Raw genomic sequence first — 15,290 nt, forward strand, 5'->3', positions numbered from 1 at the left:
AATACAACAGGATTTTACATACACCTTTCCACTATATTTCTCCAGGGGCCTTTGGTTTCTTTCAGTTAGAAACAGTATTTCAAGAGCACTTTCTGGCCTTCATTGTGCTCATTAATGCTAAGTCATTCACCCTAGGAATCTAGTGGACAGAGTTTTGGAAATAAGTATAATTGTAAAAGAAAAAAGCCATCTCATGAATTCATACTGTTATTTTCCACTTGAATTTATGTCTTTTGGGTTTTACTTAATTCTTTTATCTAAAATCTTTATGTCCTTTCTTACACAGTAAGGGTCATATTCTCAAGGATATCATGAATGATAACATTTTGGAATATCATGTAATAACCACTCAGTTGTTTTATCTGACATTATGTACCAAGCTATTTGAGAACAATAACGACACTATAACCAATAGTAGACACAAAAGACACGTGGAAACCATATGAATTCTAAACTATCAGAGAATATAGCAATTATATATTATACTTTCTTCCTAATAGCCACCATTTAGTCTTCTGTAAGTATCTGTTTTATGCTTATCACTAGTCCTGTATTGGTATTTAAAGTTCACTCTCTAGTAGATTATTTTCCCCCAATTTCACTGAGATATAATCTACACTGTGTTAGCTTAAATTGTACGACATAATGATTTGATATGTTTATATTGCAAAATCATCACCTCAATAAGTTCAGTTAACATGCATCATTTCATATACAGTAGGGCCTTGACTTACTAGTGTCCCGACTAACGAGTTTTTCGAGATACGATTTTTTGCTTTGAGTTGAGAGCTAAAATTCGGGTTACAAGCCAGCTTCAGATACCCCACTGCTAGTTGGCGCAGCGAACGTCACAGTGAACGCCACAACATCAGCCCAGCATCACGTATCTCACTCGTTCACTTTTTGATTTGACATACGAGTAATTTGAGTTACGAGCTCCGTCACGGAACGAATTAAACTCGTAAGTCAAGGCCCCACTGTAGTTACATTTTTTTCTTTGTGATAACTTTTAAGATTTATTGTCACAGCAACTTTCAAATATACAGTACATTATTATTAATAACTAGAGGTCCAGTGCACAGATTCATGCATCGGTGAGGTCCTTTGGCCTGGCCTGTGGGGATCGTGCCGAAACTAGCTCTCCGACATCTTCCGAGGGGTCCCAGGTTGTGTGAGGGTGGTTCTTGGGTGATGCACCCTGGAATTGGGCTCCGTCCTTTCTGGTTTCGGATGTGTCACCTGAGAGCCATAGCTGCCAAGTCACCGCAGCTCGGTGTCTCCTGAATTGAGTGTCTGCCCCCTGATGGTCAGTGTGCGTCATAGCTACTGGCTGGTTGGCCGATTGGCCAGTCACTTAGGCTTTAATATAGATAGTCACTGTGCTGTACATTACTCCACAGAAATTATTTATCTTATGCTAGAAGTTTGTACCTCTTGTCTGCCCCCAAACCCTGCCTCTGGCAACCACCAATCTGTTCTCTATATCTACATTTTTTAAATTTAAATTCTTTATTGTTGAAAATATTACTTATGTGTCCTTTATTCCTCCATTGACCTCTCCCTGGCCACCCCCCACCCCCAAGCACATGTCCCATCCCCACTACTGTCTGTGTCCTTTGGTTATGCTTATATGCATGCATGCATGCAAGTCCTTTGCTTGATCTCTTACTCGGCCCCCCACCCCTTTCCCTTCCCCTTCCCCTACCTTCCCACTGAGGCTCAATGGTCTGTTCAATGCTTCTGTGTCTCTGGATCTATTTTAGTTCATCAGTTTATGGTGTTCATTATATTCAACAAATGATTGAGATCATGTGATACTTATCTTTCTCTGACTGGCTGTTGCAAATGGTAAGAGTTCTTTCTTTTTTACAGCAGCATAGTATTCAATTGTGTAGATGTACCACAATTTTTTAATTCACCCATCTGCTGGTGGGCACTTAGGCTATTTCCCGATCTTAGCTATTGTAAATTGTGCTGCTATGAACATAGGGGTGCATATATCCTTTCTGATTTCTGTTTCTGATTTCTTGGGATATATTCCTAGAAGTGAGATCACAGGGTCAAATGGGAGTTCCATTTTTAACTTTTTGAGGAAACTCCATACTGTCTTCCATAGTGGCTGCACCAGTCTGCATTCCCACCAGCAGTGCACGAGTGTTCCTTTTTCTCCACATCCTCTCCAGCACTTGTCGTTTGTTGATTTGTTGATGATAGCCAGTCTGACAGGTGTGAGATGGTACTTCATTGTCGTTTTGATTTGCATCTCTCTGATGATTAGTGACTTGAGCATGTTTTGTATGTCTCATAGCCTTCTGTATGTCCACTTTCAAAGAGTGTCTGTCTATATAGGTTCTTTGCCCATTTTTTGATTGGATTATTTACCTCCCTTTTGTTGTATGAGTTTCCTATAAATTTTGGAGATTAAACATTTATTGGTTGTAACTTTGGCAAATATGTTCTCCCATGTAGTGGGCTCTCTTGTTGTTTTGTTGATGGTTTCTTTTGCTGTGCAGAAGCTTTTTATTTTGATGTAGTCCCATTTGTTTATTTTCTCCTTAGTTTCCATTGTCCTAGGATATGTATTGGTAAAGATATTGCTATTACATATGTCTGATATTTTGCTGCCTATGGATTCTTCTAAGATTTTATGGTTTCCCATTTTACATTTAAGTCCTTTTTCACTTTTAATTTATTTTTGTGTATGATATTAATTGGTGGTCTAGTTTTATTTTTTTGCATGCATCTATCCAATTTAGTTGCAGACTCTTAATCAAGACTTCATGGGAACAAGTTTTTTAGTTCTTGCATATTCATTTTTACCTAAGAATCAATTTGAGTCGGTGTAGAATCCATAACTTATATTTTTCCTTTTTTAAAAAAAATATATTTTATTGATTTTTTACAGAGAGGAAGGGAGAGAGATAGAGAGTTAGAAACATTGATGAGAGAGAAACATCGATCAGCTGCCTCCTGCACATCTCCTACTGGGGATATGCCCGCAACCCAGGTACATGCCCTTGACCGGAATCGAACCTGGGACCTTTCAGTCCGCAGGCCGATGCTCTATCCACTGAGCCAAACCGGTTTCGGCGTATATTTTTTCTTTTAGTTTCTTATACAGGGTGGGGCAAAAGTAGGTTTACAATTATAAGTATGCTAAACAGTTTATTCTTGTATTATCATTTACTTATTTTGTTTTCCATATGAACAACTGTAAACCTACTCTTGCTGCCACCTGTATGTTATATATTCTTACTAAAGCATTGCTGTCAAAAATATCTGATAACTTGATTTTCTTTTTGTTGTGACTGTCATTTTGCCTAGATACACAAAGATTTTTTTTCTTTTTCTTTGAGGTCTAATAATTTGACTATATGCCTCATTGTTGATCATTCTAGGTTGTTTTTCTTGGGTACACAGTGTCCCTTTAATGTATACTTTGATATCTTGAAAATTGTACTTAAAAATTATATATATACCAGTATTATAAAATTTTATTACATACACACACTTACTTAGTATTTTTTAATTGGGGCCTTCTCTTATACTGTTTTGGATCTTTTTTCATCTTTTATATTTGTAATTTTCTATTGAGTTTTTTTTTTTCATCTTTTAGGCTACAGACAGTCCTTGGGTTACGTTGGACTCGACGTAGGTCCTTTCATGGTTACGTCACCATCTCCCATTTATTTATTACCAAAAAATAGTTCCGTCATATCAACCTATGTACATATGTGCTTTATGTTTTTTATTTATTTACCACAAGTAAAGGTCAGGAATTGTTATCTTTCTTTTAAATTTTTTTTACTGTTTCACTTCATTACTGCTGTGTATGTGCTCCATGTGAGCGACATAGGTACTTTTATGTAGGTGGTTCCAACTGACGGTGAAAATCGCGTTACGTCACGCTGTAGGATCGAATCTCCCACATAACCCGAGGACCTACTGTATTTGTTAAAGAGCAGTTTTAGGTTTACAACAAAATTGAGAAAATATAGAGATTTCTCATATATTCCCTACCTCCACACTTGCATAGCCTCCCCGACTACCAACATCCTCACCAGCCAGTACATTTTTTTTACCAAGGATGAACTACACTGACACATCATCACCCAAAGTCCATAGTTTACATTAGGGTTTATTCTTGATGGTATACATTCTGTGGGTTTGGACAAATGTATAACGTCATGTATACACCATTGTAGTATCACAGGGAGTAAATCACTATCCTAAAAATCCTCTGTGTTCCATCTATTCATCCTCTCCTCCCAATCTCTAGCAACCTTTGGTCTCTTACTGTTTCCATTGTTTTTCCTTTCCAGAATGTTGTAGAGTTGGAGTCATATAGGTTGTAGCCTTTTCAGATTGTGTTCTTTTAGTTAGTAATGTGCATTTAGGGTTTCCTCCATGTTCTTTTATGGCTTGATTGCTCATTTCTTTTCAGCGCTGAATATTACTCTATTGTGTAGATGGACTTCAGTTTATTTATCCACCCACCTTGAAGGATATCATGGTTCCTTCCAAGTTCTGGCAATTATGAGTAAAGCTGCAATATAGTTTTGATTTTTAACATTTTCTTTTTTTTGCAACTTCTATTTATGACATTTTTCTACTGTATATTCACTCTTGTGTATCTTCTAGTTTAGACGTTTAGGTTTACAACAAAATTGAGAAAATATAGAGATTTCCCATATATTTTCATATATTCAGCTGAAGTAATTTTAAAAATTTACTTCTAATGTTTAACTCATTTCTGAGTTTTTCTAATTCTGATGTATATTTCCTCTATATCTTGCATAATTTTCTTCGTGTCTTTTTTCGTGATTAGAATAGTAGTTATAGCTTTCATCCGTCTTGTAGGCACATCTCTCGGACCTGCTTTCATTGTAAGGATGTTATTCTGCTCCTTCAATCAGTCTTCATGCTGGTCATTTTGATATGAAATCAGTTTTTCTGAACTTGTATCAGAGAAAGGTGGTTAGAATAGTTTTTTGAGATTTATAGCTTTAAAGTTCCCTCTTATATAATTTTTATGGTCAATCAAAATATGGCCTATTTCCCATGATTTCCTGCTTTTTCTTCACTTTCTTTTCCACTGCTTTTTTCTGGAACCACCCTTTCTTTCGTATCCATTATCCTTACATTGAAGATCTTTTTTACCTGAGCTATTAGTGTTTGCTATTTATATTGCTCACAATTTCTTTGCAACATGGGGCTCCATCCTTTGAAGGCAGCTTTGTCTGATTAAGTTTGAATGTTCATAGGGCCCATTATGCTCCAGCCTCTTAGACACTACCATGAATTCATGAATTACCATGATTTACCTGCAAACGGGAGTGTGTAAAACCCTATCTGGTTTCAACTGCTATTCTCATATTGGCCCACTGTACTTTCTAGTGACTGTCTGTTGCTTCTTTTATTCTCCTGTACTCTTTCCATTAAATACTCTTGTTATGCCCGTCTGTTTTCTCCTACGTAGGTGTCAATACTAATTGGGATTATAGTCCTTGGAGATTTACCCTCACCTGCTCAAATTTTGGGATTCTTGTGGATTTCTCACCTCTTAATTCTGTTGTTTATGTTGACTAAGGGTAGGGTTTTTGCTTGTTGTTTGTTTTTAGCAAAACAACCACTCTGTTTATGGGTTTGAGATTAAAAACTATGCTCCCTTCACTGTCTTCTCAGTTCACATCAGTCTTGTGATTTTTCTTAAAAGAAAAGATAAGATAGTTGGTAAAGGCACTGGGTATTTTCTGAAGTTCTAAAAGAAGAGCTAAAAACCATAAAAGTTTCTTCTGGCAGAAGCAAATCCAAGGGACATGTGTTTGTATATAACACTAAACACATCAGAATCTATAGCAGTATTATCTTCACAGGACAGTTAAAATATTAAGATTCATGTTGAAATTTACAAAGAGCCCTAACCCGTTTGCTTAGTGGTTAGAGCATTGGCCCGAGGACTGAAGGGTCTTGGGTTCTTTTCTAGTCAAGGGCCCATACCTTGGTTTCAGGCTTGATCCCCTTGTGCTGGTCGGGTGTTTTCTCTCACATCAATGTTTCTCTCTCTCTCTCTCTCTCTCTCTCTCTCTCTCTCTCTCTCTCTCCCCCCCCCCCACGCCCCCTTCCACTTTCTCTAAAATTCATTGGGAAAAAATACCCTCGGTGAGGATTAACAAAAAATAAATAAAATCATTTACAAAGAAATTCCATGAGTGGAAGCCTCAGATCCTCAAAATTATTTGAACAATTGGGGACTGATAATAATTTCCTTATCTTTGTAACAAAATAGTAGAATTTTTCTATGTTGCAAATGTTTCTTCCACCTAATCAGATAATATCTAACTTTAGGACTTATAGCTGTAGTCTCCTGTTGGGCTTCACTATATCTCTTTTTGTTGTTTGTTAATCCTCACTTGAATGTATTTTTTCCTTTGACTTTTTTTAGAGAGTGGAAGGGAAAGAGGGAGAAGGAGAAGGGAGAGAAAGAGAAACATTTTTGTGAAAAAGACACATCAATGTTTACCTCCCACATATACCCCAACTGGGTCCTGGGATTGAGCCTGCAATCCAGGTACTGGCCCTTTACTGAGAATCCAACCCCCAACCCTTTGGTGCTTGAGTGAACACTCTAACCATTGGGAACACTGGCCAGGGCACTGCACCTCTTTAGTAAAGAGTCTTGAGTCCTTTTTATCATTTTCTTTTAATTTTCATTTTTTTTTAAAGACTGCTAGTGTTTTGTTAAAAAAGTAGAAACGTATTGTAAATTAGAGAATACTGATGAGATTTGAATATTTAAAATATTTAAAATTATAACTAAGAGAAACTTCTTTAACAAATTCTTTTTGGGAATGGAATATATTTTTATAAAAGAGTTGGTCTGAAATCAAAATACATTCTTGGGATTAAGTTTGACTTTCAGTTATGGGTAAGTTGTCCCTTTGATTTAAAAACTTTTTTCCTTTTTTTTTTTTTAACCCTCACCTAAAGATACGCTTTTTTTTATTTTTTTTATTTAGAGAGAGCAAGGGAGAGAGAAACATCAATCAGTTGCCTCTGGTACACACCCTGACACTAGGAATCAAACTCTTGGTTATGTGCCCTTACGGGAATCAAACCCACAACCTTTGGGTGTATGGGATGGCACTCCAACCAACTGAGCCACAGCCAAAAATGGCCTAAAGGCTCATTTTTGTAAGTTGATTTACTGATAGTATAAAATTATATAGATTTCTACAATAGTATAAAATTAAATGTCTTCATTTTGGAGCTAAATAAGCAAAAATTTTGGTCTCAGTAAAAACATTTTACATTCTTAGAAACTGAAGGATGTTTTGTGGTGCTTTATTATCAAAATAGAAACAAATGAGTCATTTTATCAAAAGAAAGACCCTTTATAGTAGTAAGTTTAGGTGAAGATAAGCATAGGCTTATATCTTGTAAAAACAGCTTGTCTTTTAATTTAAAAGTCTGTAAATGCTAAATTATTAGCAGATAGGAATTCATCAATTTTATGATGTTTTGATAGGCATCATGAAATTAAAGTTTTGAAATATTTGATTACTTAGCATTTATATAAAGCAAATATTCATGGCACATTTTTATGCTTAAAATCATAATATTAGCCTTTCTTTTACAGTTTTTAAATCAAGGAGCAAAGAGATAAAACATATAACAACAAAATCAGAAACAAAAATGTAATTTACTTTCAATCCCTGATTCCCAATATAATTTATAACTCATTGTCGTGTTACTTTTCTAGTCATTACCTATATTTTATATACAATAAAAATAAGTTACATACATAATTTACTTTTTCTCTTTAATTCAAACAAATTATTCACATCTAATTTAGATAATTATAATATGGTATGTGAGTTTCATAAGTATTTATACTAGTTATAAGGTTATTTAAAGACAGACATTGAAATAAGTATGGATTTTATATTATCTCTACAAGCATTATTGGCTCGTTTCTGTCATTGGAAGAGGTCATTTTATTTTTTTGTCAGCTGTTGGAAAAAGCAATTGAACCTTTGTTTTTTTCCTGTCTTGAGTAACTTTGATTTTATTTCTAGAGGTGATCACATTTGTGACTAGTATGATTAGACTGATATTGGATTAGTAGACTAGCTCCGTTCAAGTTAATGTTTCAGATTAGGGCATCTATTAATTACATGTATTGCTTACTTTAGGGTCAAAACCCAGTTAGAAAATGTGACCCCTGACCTCTTGTGACATGTTTGGCATTGAGATTTCTGAGTTCTCCTGGAGTTCTTCCTGTCGCTACAGACAGACATAAGCCCAAACTGTAAGTCCTCTTTGTGTGTAGGTTGCAACCAGGTATTCATTATTTATTTATTACGATTTAATCTTATGAAACCCACAGTTTCTAGGAGCTGTTTACTAAAGTTATAGTTTTGCTTTGTCTCTCTGTCAGTTTTTGTTCCTTCATTAGATTTTATTTACTCTAGAGGAGAAAAATGGCCATGGCCTAAATTACTTCTTTGAAAATAAGTTAGTTTTAAAAATAGTACCAGTTAATATGCTATATATGTAATCCTAAGAATTCTTCACAGCATTACTGAGTACATTCTCACTTCAGTCTACGTGGATTTTGTACATATCTTTTTATGGTCGCCGATTGGCAGGTACACTAACATTGTTATCATTATTATTTTACATAATAAGAGCCTTATGGAAGAACTGATTCTGAATGACCATAATTCATAATTCCACAGTGAGTTTTTTGTGTGTTTTTTTCCCCTTCAGTATGCCATATTCTTATGACACTCCTCTTGGTTTAGATTGTTGTGTAGCTGTTTTTATGTTTGACATTTCTCTGCAGATCTGTGAAGGAAACATACAGACAAGGCATAGATTTGAGTGGGGTCAGTGTGGGTCCTGGGAAGTTGGATGGTGTTTGGTGAGGCAGAGAGTCGAAGCAAAGGACTAGGGTTTTAAGGAAAAGGGGGTGTTAGGGTGAGGACCAGACTAGGAGAGCCTATGTACCAGCTTTGACTTTTATCCTGTAGCTGGAAGGGAATAGTGAATGAGTTTGAAATGGTGAAAGTAAAACAGACTTTTTCCCTCCCTAGTTATATTGAATAGTCCTCTTAAATGTCTCTTGAGTTTGTCTGCTCTTCCCTCTCTTAGCCTGGGTTTTCCTGCCTCTGCAGTGGCTGCAGGTTTCTAATTGGACTTTCAGCTTCCTGGTCTGCTAGTCTGTTTTTTCCCCCATCATTGGTGTCAGAGATATTCTTCAAAACACCGTTTTACCAACTGTTCCACTATAAAAGCCTTGTTCTATTGCCCATGAAGGCCAGATTCCTGTCCAGGTGTTAATGCCTTGCCTTTCTCCTCTGCATTCTCCTGCTGCTTCCCACTCATAGTGCTGCACTCTGGAAGCATTGGGCGCTCCTGTTTCCACACTCTGCCTGGGATGCCTGTCCTCCTGGACCCATCTGTCAGGCAGGCTCCTCTTTCAAGTCAAATCTCCTAGGAAGTTGTTCCTGACACCTTTAAATCAACCGAAGCCTCACATTTTATCAGCTATTTTTCTAGATTTTAGTTTTGATTGTGTTCTTCTTAAAAATCCTTTTGATTTCCCCATTGAGCATAAAGTATACATACCTGAACAGGGCATTTGTGCAGAGCCCTTCACTATTTAGACACTCACATTTTTTTACTTTTCATACCCTGTGTCTGCCCACTTATAGCTCCATATGATTCCCAATTACCCAAGTGCTCTGTGATTTATTTTGTATTTTTCCTTCATTAATGGACATAACAAACATATCCTATCTTTTAAGGTTTGATCCAAATATTATCTCCTTTGATATACTGATTCATTTCTCACTATAATCAATCTCAGTACTGCTGCTTTTTGTTCACATATTAATATGTATAAAATTCAATTTTATTATTTATTACAGTCTCTTACAAATTATAAAATATATTTCTGCTTTGCTGGTTATAAACTTCTCAAGGGTAGGGCATACATCTTTCCTATCTTTGGATCTTAGTGTGAAGCTGGGACAAGACATAGAGAAAAGGTTTCTTAATAGTCAGTTGCATTAACTGAAGGAGCTGTTTGAGAACTCTTGAATTATTATTTTGTGACAAGCACTGTGCTTTACATGACTTAACTCATTTAATTTTCACAGCAACTCCATGAGGTCTGTTGTCATTATCTTCATTTCCTGATCAAGATGAGAAAGCTTGGACAGGTGAAATAAATTGTCTAAGGCCACACAAGTTTTCAGCAGAACTAAAGTTTGAATATAAATCTGTCTGATGTGTTAGTCCAAGCTCTTAACCATTAAATGTTTTCTTTTGATATTTAATGAATTTATGCTTGTATCCTTGCACACTTTGACTCTTGTTTTCTACATGGTATTTCCATATTATCTCATTTCACCCTAGCAGCAACTCTCTGACATTAAAATTACCACCACTTTATAGGTGAAGAATTTGAGGCTGTTTGAGTAAATTATTTGTACCAGGTTAACTATTAGAATTAGGAAGAACCTAGTTCTTCAGAGTATATTCTAAATTTTAAAATAAATTCATTGATGAAGCATTCACAGAGATACTATTTAGGTTTTGAAGTTTATTAATTTGTGTTCAACACAATTTTAAAATAAAACATTTGTTGTATATCTATCCATCTATAAAGCACCTATTGGCAGATCATTATTACTTTAATTTTTTTATAGTAAAACTACAGGCCCAGTGCACAAAATTTGTACATGGTGTGGGGGAGGTCTGGATGGGGGTTCCCCAGCCCGGCCTGTACCCTCTACAATCTGGGACCCCTTGGGGGATATCCAACTGTCTCTCTCAATCTGGGACCGCTGCCTGCCTGCCTGCCTGCCTGATCGCCCCTAACTGCTCCCCTGCTGGCCTGATTTCCCCTAACTGCCTCTGCTTCCCCCCGCACCCAGGACCCAGGATTCCCTCCTCCAGCCAGTCGCAGGTACCCAGGACCCGGGCTTCCCCCTCCCTCTGGCCGGCTGCAGGCACCCAGGCCCCGGGCCGACTTCGCCCGGGCTAGCCACAGCCACAGGGTACCGTGGGCAGGCGACTTTGCCTGGGCCACAGCCATAGGCACTCAGGACCGCAGGGCAGGTGGTTTGTCCCTCTCCCAGGCCACAGCCTGGCTGGTCCCCATTCCTCTCTCCCGAGCTCATTTGGGCCTGGCTGGTCTCCATTCCTCTCTCCCCAGCGTTGAGTGTCTGAGCCATAACGGCATGATGGCGTGAGGGCATGATGACCATTTGCATATTAGCTTTTTATTATTAAGATACACCATGAAATTTACCATTTTCACTTGGTTTAAGTGCACAGCTTTAGTGGTTTTAAATACATTTATATTGTCAGCCATCACCACCATTTATCTCCAGAATTTTTTCAATCTTGTAAAACTGAAACACATTACCTATTAAACAATAACTCCCCCACCCTTGGCAACCACAACCACCATTCTACTTTCTGTCTTTATAATTGTGACTAAGCACTGCATAGAAGTGGAATTGTACCGTATTAGTCTTCTTGTGACTAGCTTATTTCACTTAGCATAATGCCCTTAAGGTTTATCCACCTTGTGGCATATTCCAGAATTTTTTTTGCTTTGCATATATACCACATTTTGCTTATCAATTTATCTATCAGTAGGCACTTGGGTTACTCCCCGTTTTTAGCTATTGTGAATAATGCTGCTATGAACATGGTGTACAAGTATCTCTTTTGAGACCCTGCTTTTAATCCTTTTGGGTCAATACCCAGAAGTGGAATTGCAGGATCATATGGCATTTCTATTTTTAATTTGTTGAGGGGCCACCATACTGTTTTCCACACTGTGCCATTTTACCTTTTCACCACCATTGCACAAAATTTCCAATTTCTCATTATCCTTATCAACATTGTTTTCAACATTTTGATAGCAGCCATCCTTTTGGGTGGGAGGTGGTATCTCACTTTAGTTTTTATTTGCATTACCTCAATAATTAGTGATGTTGAGTATATTTTCATGTGCTTATTTGCCTTTTATGTATCTTCTTTGGAGAAATGTCTACACAAGTTCTTTGCACAATCGGGTTGTTCATTGTTGTGTTTTGGGAGTTCTCTATATGTTCTGGACAATAATCCCTTATCAAATAAATGATTTGCAACTGTTTTCTCCCATTTAAAGGTTGCCTTATGACTATGTGGATAGTGTCTCCTATACAAAATTTTCAGTTTTCAAAGTCCAATTTGTCTTTTTGCCTGTGCCTTTGTTGTCATATCCAAGAAATTATTGCCAAGTCCAATGTTGTGAAGCTTTAGTCTCTTCTAAGAGTTTTATTGTTTTAGGTCTGCCCTTTAGTTCTTTGATCAATTTTGCGTTATTTTTGTATATTGTGTTAGGTAAGGGTCTAACTCTATTCCATTGCTCTTAGATATTCAGTTTTTCCAGCATACTTTTTAAAAATAAATTCAAAGTTTGCATTATTTTTTTTTAAATTTTTTTTATTGATTTCAGAGAGGAAGGGAGAGAGAAAGATAGAAACATCAGTGATGAGAGAGAATCATTGATCAGCTGCCTCCTACTGAGGATGGAGCCCGAAACCCATGCATGTGCTCTGACTGGGAATTGAACTGTGACCTCTTGATTCATAGGTCAACACGCAACCATTGATGCACACCGGCCAGGCACCCAGCACCATTTGTTGAAAAGACTGTTCCCCATTGAGTGGTCTTGGCACCCTTGTCAAAAATCGTTGACTGTATGTATATGTGAGGGTTTATTTCTGCGATCTCTGTTCCATTCCATTCATCTACACATTTGTCTTAATGCCGGTACCACTTAGTTTCGATTACTGTGGCTTTGTAGTAAGTTTTGAAATTGGAAAGTGGGATCCTCCAAGTTTTCTTTTTCTTTTTTCAAGATTGTTTTTACTATTTTGGGATACCTTTAGATTTACATATGAATGTTAGGGTGGATGGGTTTTTCTGTGTCTGATAAAAAATATCATTGGGATTTTAATGGGGATTGCATTTATGTAGATCGCTTTGGGTAATAATTGACATTTTAACAATATTAAGTTTTCTAATCCATTAACATGTGATGTTTCTATTTACTTATATCTTTAATTTCTTTTAGCGATGTTCTATAGTTTTGATTGTATACATTTTCATCTTATTAATTCCTAAGTATTTTATACTTTTTGATGCTATTGCAAATGAAATTATTTTAATAATTTTCCTTTTAGATTGTTGATTGTTCATCTATAAAAATAGAACTGATTTTTGTGTATTGACTTTGTATTGTACTACTTTGCTGGATCCATTTATTAGTTAATTTTTTGTGAAATCTTTAGATTTCTGCATATGATATCATTTGCAAAGACAGTTTTACTACTACTTCTCCAATTTTGATGCCTAGTTACTCTGGCTAGAACTTCTAATATTGTGTTTAATAGGGGTGGTGAAAGTTGCCTTTTTTCTGAGTTTATTTAAGTATGTTGTTCACTGTGTGTTTTTCATACATGGCTTAGAGCAGCGGTTTTCAACCTGTGGGTCGAGACCCCTTTGGGGGTCGAACAACCCTTTCACAGGGGTCACCTAAGACCATGGGAAAACACATATATAATTACATATTGTTTTTGTTATTAATCACTATCCTTCAATTATGTTCAATTTGTAACAATGAAAATACATCCTGCATATCAGATATTTGCATTACGATTCATAACAGTAGCAGAATTACAGTGAAGTAGCAACGAAAATAATTTTATGGTTGGGGTCACCACAACATGAGGAACTGTATTAAAGGGTCGTGGCATTAGGAAGGTTGAGAACCACTGGCTTAGAGTGTGGTAAGGTAGTTTCCTTCTATATCCAATTTGTTGATTTTTTTTTTAAGATATATTTTATTGATTCTTCACAGAGAGGAAGGGAGAGGGACAGAGAGCTAGAAACATCGATGACAGAGAAACATCGATCAGCTGCCTCTTGCACACCCCCCACTGGGGATGTGCCCGCAACCAAGGTACATGTCCATGACCAGAATCGAACCTGGGACCCTTGAGTCCGCAGGCTGATGCTCTATCCACTGAGCCAAACCGGTTAGGGCATGTTGATTTTTTTTTTTTTAATCATGAAAGAGTGTTGAATCTTCTTGAAGGCTTTTTTTGCACCTGTTGAGATTGAACATGATTTTTATGTTTAGGTACACGTTAATAAAATGTGGTGTATCAGTATCACATTTATTGGAAGGCAGCTATGCTCACCACTATACCACCAACACATATTTATTGATTTGTATATATTGAATCATCCTTTTATCTGTGAAGCACTCAGTGGCAAACCATTATGGTTTAAAAAATTTTTTTCTGGAATTAATATAACCATACTGCAGGGTGCTTGAAAAATAGAAAATAAGAAAATAATCACCTATAATTAATTCCTCTACCCAAACTCACGTAAGGGACCCATTTTAATTTTTTTCTAGTCATGTTTCATGCTTGTTTTTTCGCCTCACATTATTTAGGCTTTTTTTGTTATATGATCACCTTAAATTCCATTGGTAATGGCTGCATGATCGTCTGATGAAACTGTTCATTAATGTACTGTGGGAGAAAGGAGGGATGAAACGCAAGATATTTATTGTAAGATTTACATTACATTATCTTTTTACCTTCAAAACAACCACATGTGTTAACAGTATGAATTTTACTTTCTAAAAATGCACATTGGGATGCAGAGAGGTTAAGTAAGTTGTCCAGGGTCTTGCAGCTGGTAAGTTGTAGAGCTGGTGTTTGAACCGAGATCTGTGTGACTTCAAAGGCCTTGCTTTTTCCACTGTACTTTTATATTGTCCATATGTCATCTATTGAATTCTTATAATACCTCTGTATTTTTATTATACAAATATCCAGTAGTACAAATAATGAAGTAAATTCTTACAAGAATAAGTGATAATTAGTGCAGGAACCATTTACTTAGAACATACTAAGTGCTGGGCACTGGGCTGAGTACTTTGCATTTATCACCTTGTTTAGCTTTTACTAGTATTATAACCCTATAGGTACCTATTATCATCTGCTTTTTTTTAATCACCATTCTGCCGTTGTTATATTTTTAGATAACTTGTGTGATTTAATAATCATCTTGCTAATTATAGCCTTTCCCCATGTTTGAATTATTTCCTTACAGTGGATACTCAGGTTGTCTTCAGTTTTCCCTCTATCACAAATAACCATGCATTGCTCCAATTCTTTACTACCACAATAATAGTTTTCTTTTTG

General features: G+C 36.4%; 1 protein-coding gene across 8 annotated transcripts in view; it reads left to right on the top strand.

The window, feature by feature from the left end:
- ZMYND11 (zinc finger MYND-type containing 11) overlaps positions 1-15,290 on the top strand; it is a 141,156-nt gene that overhangs the window by 53,781 nt on the left and 72,085 nt on the right. The window contains exon 3 of one of the 8 annotated variants that reach the window (XM_081098369.1): positions 8,196-8,311. The exons of the other annotated variants lie outside the window; for them this stretch is intronic. The gene's annotated coding sequence lies outside the window, so the exon portion shown is untranslated. The remainder of the gene's footprint in view (positions 1-8,195; positions 8,312-15,290) is intronic. 8 annotated transcript variants of the gene reach the window in all.

Source organism: Myotis nattereri, assembly GCF_964212035.1.
Source record: "Myotis nattereri genome assembly, chromosome: 1".
In the NCBI taxonomy this organism is placed as follows: Eukaryota; Metazoa; Chordata; class Mammalia; order Chiroptera; family Vespertilionidae; genus Myotis; species Myotis nattereri.